The 7,795-nt window shown below is 38.2% G+C and overlaps 1 long non-coding RNA gene across 1 annotated transcript in view; it reads right to left on the bottom strand.

Moving 5' to 3' along the window:
* The window catches only part of LOC110262179, a 77,447-nt gene continuing 76,306 nt past the window's right edge, over positions 6,655–7,795 (bottom strand). The window contains exon 5 of the long non-coding RNA XR_002346847.1: positions 6,655–6,863. This is a non-coding gene — a long non-coding RNA (uncharacterized LOC110262179). The remainder of the gene's footprint in view (positions 6,864–7,795) is intronic.

The following is a 7,795-nucleotide window of genomic DNA, read 5'->3' as shown; positions in this document are numbered from 1 at the left end:
TCCCCCTCTGCCAATCGCTACACTGTTAAATCCAAACCTGTGCTCCAGACCCATGATGGAGCTGGCTTTGATGGTTTCACTTTCAATTCCTGATGGCTAGAAGTTCCCTGGTGGGAACTTCATTTATGGATCCTATGTTGTTAACTGCAGGGGTTCAGGTCACTGATGTAATACAGGTTTGATCCCTGGTCTGGGAACTTCTGCATGCTGCATACACAGCCTAAAAGAAAAAAAAAAAAGAATAAATAAATAAATAAATTCCTGATCACTAGCCATCAAATGTGCCTGAGTGCTACCACCATACTTGCAGTTCCTTCATTCCATCAATCAACAATTTCATAGCTCATCCTCTGTCCTCTCATTTCTTGTACCTCCCACCCCTTCTTTGCTTTCAGGTTGCTCTGGCTATTTCCAATGTCACTGAGAAAATAGAAACGGTCAGAACTCTTAAGCTCTCACTGCCAAAGCTATCTGTACAGGCACCTGGCCCCAAGTACTCTGTCTTCTTGCCATTATGAAGGATGAATTCCAGGTGTCCACTGGTTTCAACCCCTCTCATTTCGTCAGTGATATCACTCTGGCAACTCCATCCCTTTTCTCCTGCATCATCCTTCTTCCCCTTTCTGCTGAATCTTTCCTGCTAATATAAAAATATGCTGCTATTTCCCCCATTTTCAGAAACCTCCTGTGGAGTTCCCTGGTGCCCTAGTGGTTAAGGATTTTGGTGTTGTCACTGCTGTGGCTCAGGTTTGATCGCTGGACCAGGAACTTCTGCATGCCATGGGTGTGTTAAAAAAAAAAAGAAACTTTCTCTCCTGACCCTAATTTTTTCTCCATCATTGCCCCGTTTTTCTTCTTTCCTTCACAGAAGAACTCCTCAGAATAATTGTATGTATTGGTTGCTTTGAGTTTTCCTCCTATTCTTTTCTGAACCAATTCAGGTTTCCTTGGGCACCACTCTTTCCAGTCTGCTCTTGTCATCCATCCTGCAATGATAAGTCATCTTCTCGTAAGTCAGAGGGAGGAAGGGAGCCCAGGGCCCTCCCCCACATCCAGGACTATGCTGAAGCCCCAGGTTCTCTGAGAACCAGATTCCACTTTAACAGACAGCATAGACCCTCTCTAAATGCTCTGAGTCACAACTTCACATTTAGCCCTCCATGCTAACTGTTCAGTTCTCTTAGTGGCGCTAAGCTCAATTCATATGAAAAATAATCCAATTGGCCAATTCATATTTTTGGTCCACGCCATATCATATATTACCTACTAGGTTATAGACTGGCTGATTGGGTTCAGGTATATACTGCCAGTCTAAACACTGGCTACATCTATGCAAAAAATAGCCCATTAGTGCTTCTCTGAGTTGACAGCTGAGGGAAAGGTAGCTCTGTTAAAGAAGAAACACTGGGCATTGAAGACAGTGTGAGGCAGCAACTGTAGTGGCATTCAGTAAATTTTGAATCATTTTCTCCCTCCCTAATGGCATAGATCAATACTGCCTTTATAATATAGTAACCCTTGTACATGACATGTAGCATCCTCTAGATTTAAATGCCTGCACTGGAGGACTATGTCTTAGTTATCTCCATATCTTTCAACAAGTTGACTCTGTGTCCTTAGCTTGATAAAGCCACATTAGGGTAAAAGGAATGTTTACATTTATGGTTTTGAACATGAAGCATATTTCCGCAATTCTTACCAGGCTTCATTCTGTCCTTATGACTGTCTCCTCTTCTGCGCTGCTACTCTGTAGCTCTATGCTAGACTGTAAGCTCTGCGTGGGAGATACAGTGACTCCCTTGTATGTACGGTTCTATCCCCAGAACTTTGCTCCATAGCCTAATCCACCATAGCTGATTAGCAAATGTTAACTGAATAAGTGGCAACTGAACATTTGTCTTGGATCAGTCCTTTTGGCTCCATTTTATGGCTTTCTGGCTAGCTCCCTGTGATATGTATTCTTCAATATCTTTGTCTGCTCATTATATTTTTCCCCCACGCTCACTCCACACCCTCTCCCCAAGTCCATGTCAGGAAGCCTGGCAAGGTGCAACCCATTGGAAAAGGTAGACATGTAATCCTTTTGTAGCAAACAAATTATCTTCCTAGGAATGTAACCTACCACATTACTGGCCAGTGCTATTAACATAGCTACCTGCTTTTCCTCAGCCCACCATGACCATACACAATAGGAAAAACACTAAGACCATTTAATAATAATGTATGTTACTACTAACAAAGATAAGAGCTAGATGAGAGCCATGTTATATATCTTTTATAGGACTGGGAAATTTTAATGTGGTTCTACCTTCAGGTACTTACTGTTCAGGAAAGGATTTGGGAATTATATCACCTCCAAATCATCCTTCCTTTTAGCTATGAATGCCCATATTTTGGGCATTTCACAGATCATTAGCATACCTACTAGAAGAGAAGAAATATACATAGAAAATGAACTAAAATTAAGATGTAGTAACTGAGTTATATGTCCAAAGCTCTGATAATTTAAAAAGAAAAAAAAGATGAGGAAGGTATAAAAATTGGCAGCAAGAGTAGGAGGCTGAAATCAGTGATTAAAAATAAAGTCTGAGAACTGACTGTGGAACTCCTTTATTAAGGAATTAAGAATACCCGTATTTTCCATCAGAATGTACCCTGGGAAACCAGCTATAATAGCCTCTATATGGTAGGTCAGTTTTTCTGGCAAAGGGAGACCATATACTCTCAGGGTGAAACATTTCACATGTGGGAGAAGATCAGGACTGGGGGGGCAGGGCAAATGTGACAGAAATGAGCTGGGAGAGTGAATTACACACATGTTTGAGGTGAAGCTGCTCCTGTGAAGTAAGCTGTAAATTATGAGACAGTCATTTTTAAGAGACTCCATAATTGCTAGAGGAATTCCTGTGTTAATCATCAGAAGACAGATTCAATAAAATAAAAAATAAAAAATCAGTGGCAGCTTATGTAAGGTTCTCACTCCTTTCCCAAGTCAATTATTGGCTATTCTCTGTTGACGACTGAGGAATGATAGCACCCTAATTAGCTATTTTCCCTTGAAGAAAATCACATTGTTTTGATTTAATCACACCCATACAAGCTATGCAGGAAGTCTGTGGCTACAAATCTACAACTCTGTAGATTTCAAAGAATCCCAAAGCCAGTCCCCTGTAATTCAAATAAAATGACAATATAAAACATAATTTCAGCTATTATTTGAGAAGGTTAAATTCTGTTTTAATGCAAAACATCTTTTTTTGCTCTATGATTACTATAGTAGTCTGAAAAATTCACATTAAAAAATAAAGATTAATTATATTTACAGGAAGTATGGACTTCCCTGAATCATACCAGTATGAAAACAATAAATATCATCCAGATGGAAAGAATAATTATACATTTTAAAATACAAATCAATTGTTGGTTATTTTTCTCTTCTTCCTAGTGCATTGAACTAGTTTGTGTGGACTCCTTTGCTATTACTTGCAAAACAATCTAAATTTATAAAATAAAATGGTTTGGGGGGGGAATTTGTTATTGAATAGTGTCTCAAAGAGCAAAACAAGCCACTGTAAATCATAATTGTTCGAGATGATTTTTTTTGGCCATACCCACAGCACGTGGAAGTTCCCAGGACAGGAACTATTACTTTCTATTTTCGTATTGATACAAATACACACCTCTATCTTGACTAACTCATTTGATGGGAATAAACTGATGTGACAATAAATGGCCTGCACAACATGACCTCTTTTCCAAAAAGAGACTGCACCTCATATTTAATTCGCAATAGGGGTGGCAAAATAAGAATTTATTCTCTTCATTTTTAATCATAGAAGTATTTTGAATTTTTACACTTAGCCTTCTAGCTAGCATGTAATAGTTGCTAAAGACTTTAGTGTTAGAAAAATAAGGACAAAATAATGCACACAAAAGAGATGTGTTTTTAATCATTTTAAGGGTGGCTAATAGTTTATGTCAACTTGCTTATCTAATGCTTTGTATTTCTTTATTTTTTTATTGTTATTTCCCCAATACAATTTTTTTCTACTGTACACCATGGTGACCCAGTTACACATACATGTATACATTCTTTTCTCTCACATTATCATGCTCCATCATAAGTGACTAGACATAGTTCTCAGTGCTACACAGCAGGATCTCATTGCTAATCCATTCCAAAAGCAATAGTTTGCATCTATTAACCCCAAGCTCCCAATCCATCCCACCCCCCCCCACCACCTTGGCAACCACAAGTCTATTCTCCAAGTCCATGAATTTCTTTTCTGTGGAAAGTTTCATTTGTGCCGTATATTAGATTCCAGATATAAGTGATATCAAATGGTATTTGTCTTTGTCTTTCTGACTTACTTCACTCAGTATCAGAGGCTCTAGTTCCATCCATGTTGCTGCAGATGGCATTATTTTGTTCTTTTTTATGGCTGAATAGTATTCCATTTTATATAGATACCACATCTTTCTAATCCAATCATCTGTTAATGGACATTTGGGTTGTTTCCATGTCTTGGCTATTGTGAATAGAGCTGCAATGAACATGTGGGTACATGTGTTTTTGAAAAGAAAGTTTTGTCCGGATATATGCCCAAGAGTGGGACTGCTGGGTCATATGGTAGTTCTATATATAGTTAACTGAGGTACCTCCATACTGTTCTCCATAGTGCCTGTACCAGCTTACATTCCCACCAACAGTGCAGGAGGGTTCCCTTTTCTCCACAACCCCTCCAGCATTCATTGCTTGTGGACTTATTAATGAAGGCCATTCTAACTGGTGTGAGGTGGTATCGTGTGGTAGTTTTGTTTTGCATTTCGCTAATAATCAGGGATGTTGAGCATTTTTTCATGTGCTTGTTGGCCATCTGTTTATCCTCTTTGGAGAAATGTCTATTCAGATCTTTTGCCCATTTTTCCACTGGGTTGTTGGCTTTTTTGCTGTTGATTTGTACAAGTTATTTGTAAGTTTTAGAGATTAAACCCTTGTCAGTTGCGTCATTTGAAACTACTTTCTCCCATTCTGTAGTCTTTTTGTTTTCTTTTTGGTTTCCTTTGCTGTGAAAAATCTTGTCCGTTTGATTAGGTCCCGTTGGTTTATTTTTGCTTTTATTTCTGTTGCTTTGGGAGACTGACCTGAGAAAACATTTGTAATGCTGATGTCAGAGAATGTTTTGCCTACGTTCTCCTCCAGGAGTTTGATGGTGTCTTGTCTTATATTCAAGTCTTTCAGCCATTTTAGTTTATTTTCATGTACGGTGTGAGGGTGTGTTCCAGTTTCATTGATTTGCATACAGCTGTCCAGGTTTCCCAGCAAGACTGTCTTTTTTCCATTGTATGTTCTTGCCTCCTTTGTCAAAGATTAATTGAAAAAGGTGTCTGGGTTTAGTTCTCATTTCTCTATTCTGTTCCATTGGTCTGTGTGTCTGTTTTGGTACTAGTACCACACTGTCTTGGTGACTGTGGCTTTGTAATATTGTCTGAAGTCTGGGAGAGTTATGCCTCCAGCTTGGTTTTTGTTCCTCAGGATTGCTTTGGCAATTCTGGGTCTTTTGTGGTTCCATATAAATTTTTGGATTGTTTGTTCTAGTTCTGTGAAAAATGTCATGGGTAATTGGATAGGGATTGCATTGAATCTGTGGATTGCTTTGGGTAGTATGGCCATTTTTCCAATATTAATCTTCCCAACTCAGGAGCATGGAATATATTTCCATTTTTTTACATCTTCTTTAATTTCCTTGATTAATATTTTATAGTTCTCAGCATACAAGTCTTTCACCTCTGTGGTCAGGTATATTCACAGGTATTTTATTTTGGGGGTGCAATTTTGAAAGGTATTGTATTTTTGTATTCCTTTTCTAATATTTCATTGTTAGTTTACAAAATGAATGTTAATCTTATATCCTGCTACTTTGCTGAATTCGTTGACCAGTTCAAGTAGTTTTGGGGTTGAGCCCTTAGGGTTTTCTATGTATAGTATCATGTCATCTGCATACAGTGACAGTTTTTCCCCTTCTCTTTCTATTTGGATGCCTTTTATTTCTTTTGTTTGTCGGATTGCTGTGGCTATGACTTCCAGTACTATATTGAATAACAGTGGTGAGAGTGGGCATCCTTGTCTTGTTCCAGATTTTAGTGGGAAGGCTTTCAGCTTTTCTCCACTGAGTATTCTTTTCGCTGTGGGTTTGTCATAAATGGCTTTAACTATGTTCAGGAATGTTTCCTCTATACCCACTTTGGGAAGAGTTTTGATCATGAATGGATGTTGGACTTTGTCAAATGCTTTCTCTACAACTATTGAGATGATTGTGTGGTTTTTGACTTTTATTAATGTGGTGTATGATGTTGATTGATCTGCATGTGTTGAACCATCCTTATGAAACTGGGATGAATCCCACCTGGTCATGGTGTACAATCTTTTTTATATGTTGTTGGATTTGGATGGCTAAAATTTTGTTGAGAACTTTTGAGTCTATATTCATCAAAGATATTGGCATATAGTTTTCTTTTTTGGTAGTATCTTTGGTTTTGGCATTAGGGTGATGGTGGCATCAGAGAATGTCTTTAGGAATGTTCCTTCTTCTTCAACCTTTTGAAAAATTTAAGGAGGATGGGCATAAGTTCCTCTTTGTAAGTTTGGTAGAATTCACCTATGAAGCCATCTGGTCCTGGACTTTTATTTGTAGGGAGTGTTTTTATGACATATTCAATTTCATTGCTAGTGATCTGTCTAATGCTTTGTATTTAGTCCTGTGGATTTTAGACCAGTTTGTGAGCCCACATTACTCACCAATAAGATGGCAGTGATGTAGGTGAGAATACATCTATAAGTCTTCTAGTGATCATATGAAAACCTAAAGAAGAAATAGGCACATTTGACTTCATAAAACTACAATACTTCTATATGAAGAGATACTATAAACAAAACTGGAGTTCCCTTCATGGCACAGTGGAGACAAATCCAACTAGGAACCATGAGGTCACAGGTCCGATCCCTGGCCTCACTCAGTGGATTAAGGATCTGGCATTGCCGTGGGCTATGGTGTAGGTTGCAGACGTGGCTCAAATCCTGCATTGCTGTGGCTGCGGTATAGGCCAGCAGCTGTACCTCCAATTTGACGCCTAGCCTGGGAACCTCCATATGCTGTAGGTGTTGCCCTAAAACTGAAAAAATAAATAAAGACAAATAAATAAATAATCTTTAAAAAAGCTAACAGACACTGCAAACCGGAGAAAATATTTTCAACATGTTTGGTAAAGGGTAAATACTGCTTTATATAGAAATACAAATCAGTTTCTTTTAAAATAACATAACTGCCATTAAGCATGTGAAACTATTTCCAACATCACTAACACTTAATGCAATTTAAACAAGAATAAATTTTATAAAAAAGAATAAATCAATTTTACTTATAAAATACACCAAGATTAAAAGGAATGCTAATATCCAGGTTCTGGTGAAATTAGCATACACATGCACTTTTGTGGGAGTATAAATTGCTACAATATCTCAACAAGCTATTTAGCAGTGTTTCTCAAAAGTAAAGTGCACAATTGCTTTGATCCAGGGATTCTGCTTCTATGAATTTATCCTACAGTACCACAGAAACAAATGATACATACAAGCATGATCACTTTAACAGTAGTTGTCACAGAAAAAAAAAAAAAAAGTGGGGGGAGTTCCTGTCGTGGTGGCAGTGGTTAATGAATCCAACTAGGAACCATGAGGTTGCGGGTTCGATCCCTGGCCTTGCTCAGTGGGTTAAGGATCTGGCGTTGCCGTGAG

Source organism: Sus scrofa, chromosome 8, assembly GCF_000003025.6.
Source record: "Sus scrofa isolate TJ Tabasco breed Duroc chromosome 8, Sscrofa11.1, whole genome shotgun sequence".
Classification (NCBI taxonomy): Eukaryota; Metazoa; Chordata; class Mammalia; order Artiodactyla; family Suidae; genus Sus; species Sus scrofa.
The sequence above is the reverse complement of the archived record's forward strand: the minus strand, read 5'-3'. Positions and strand labels throughout refer to the sequence as shown.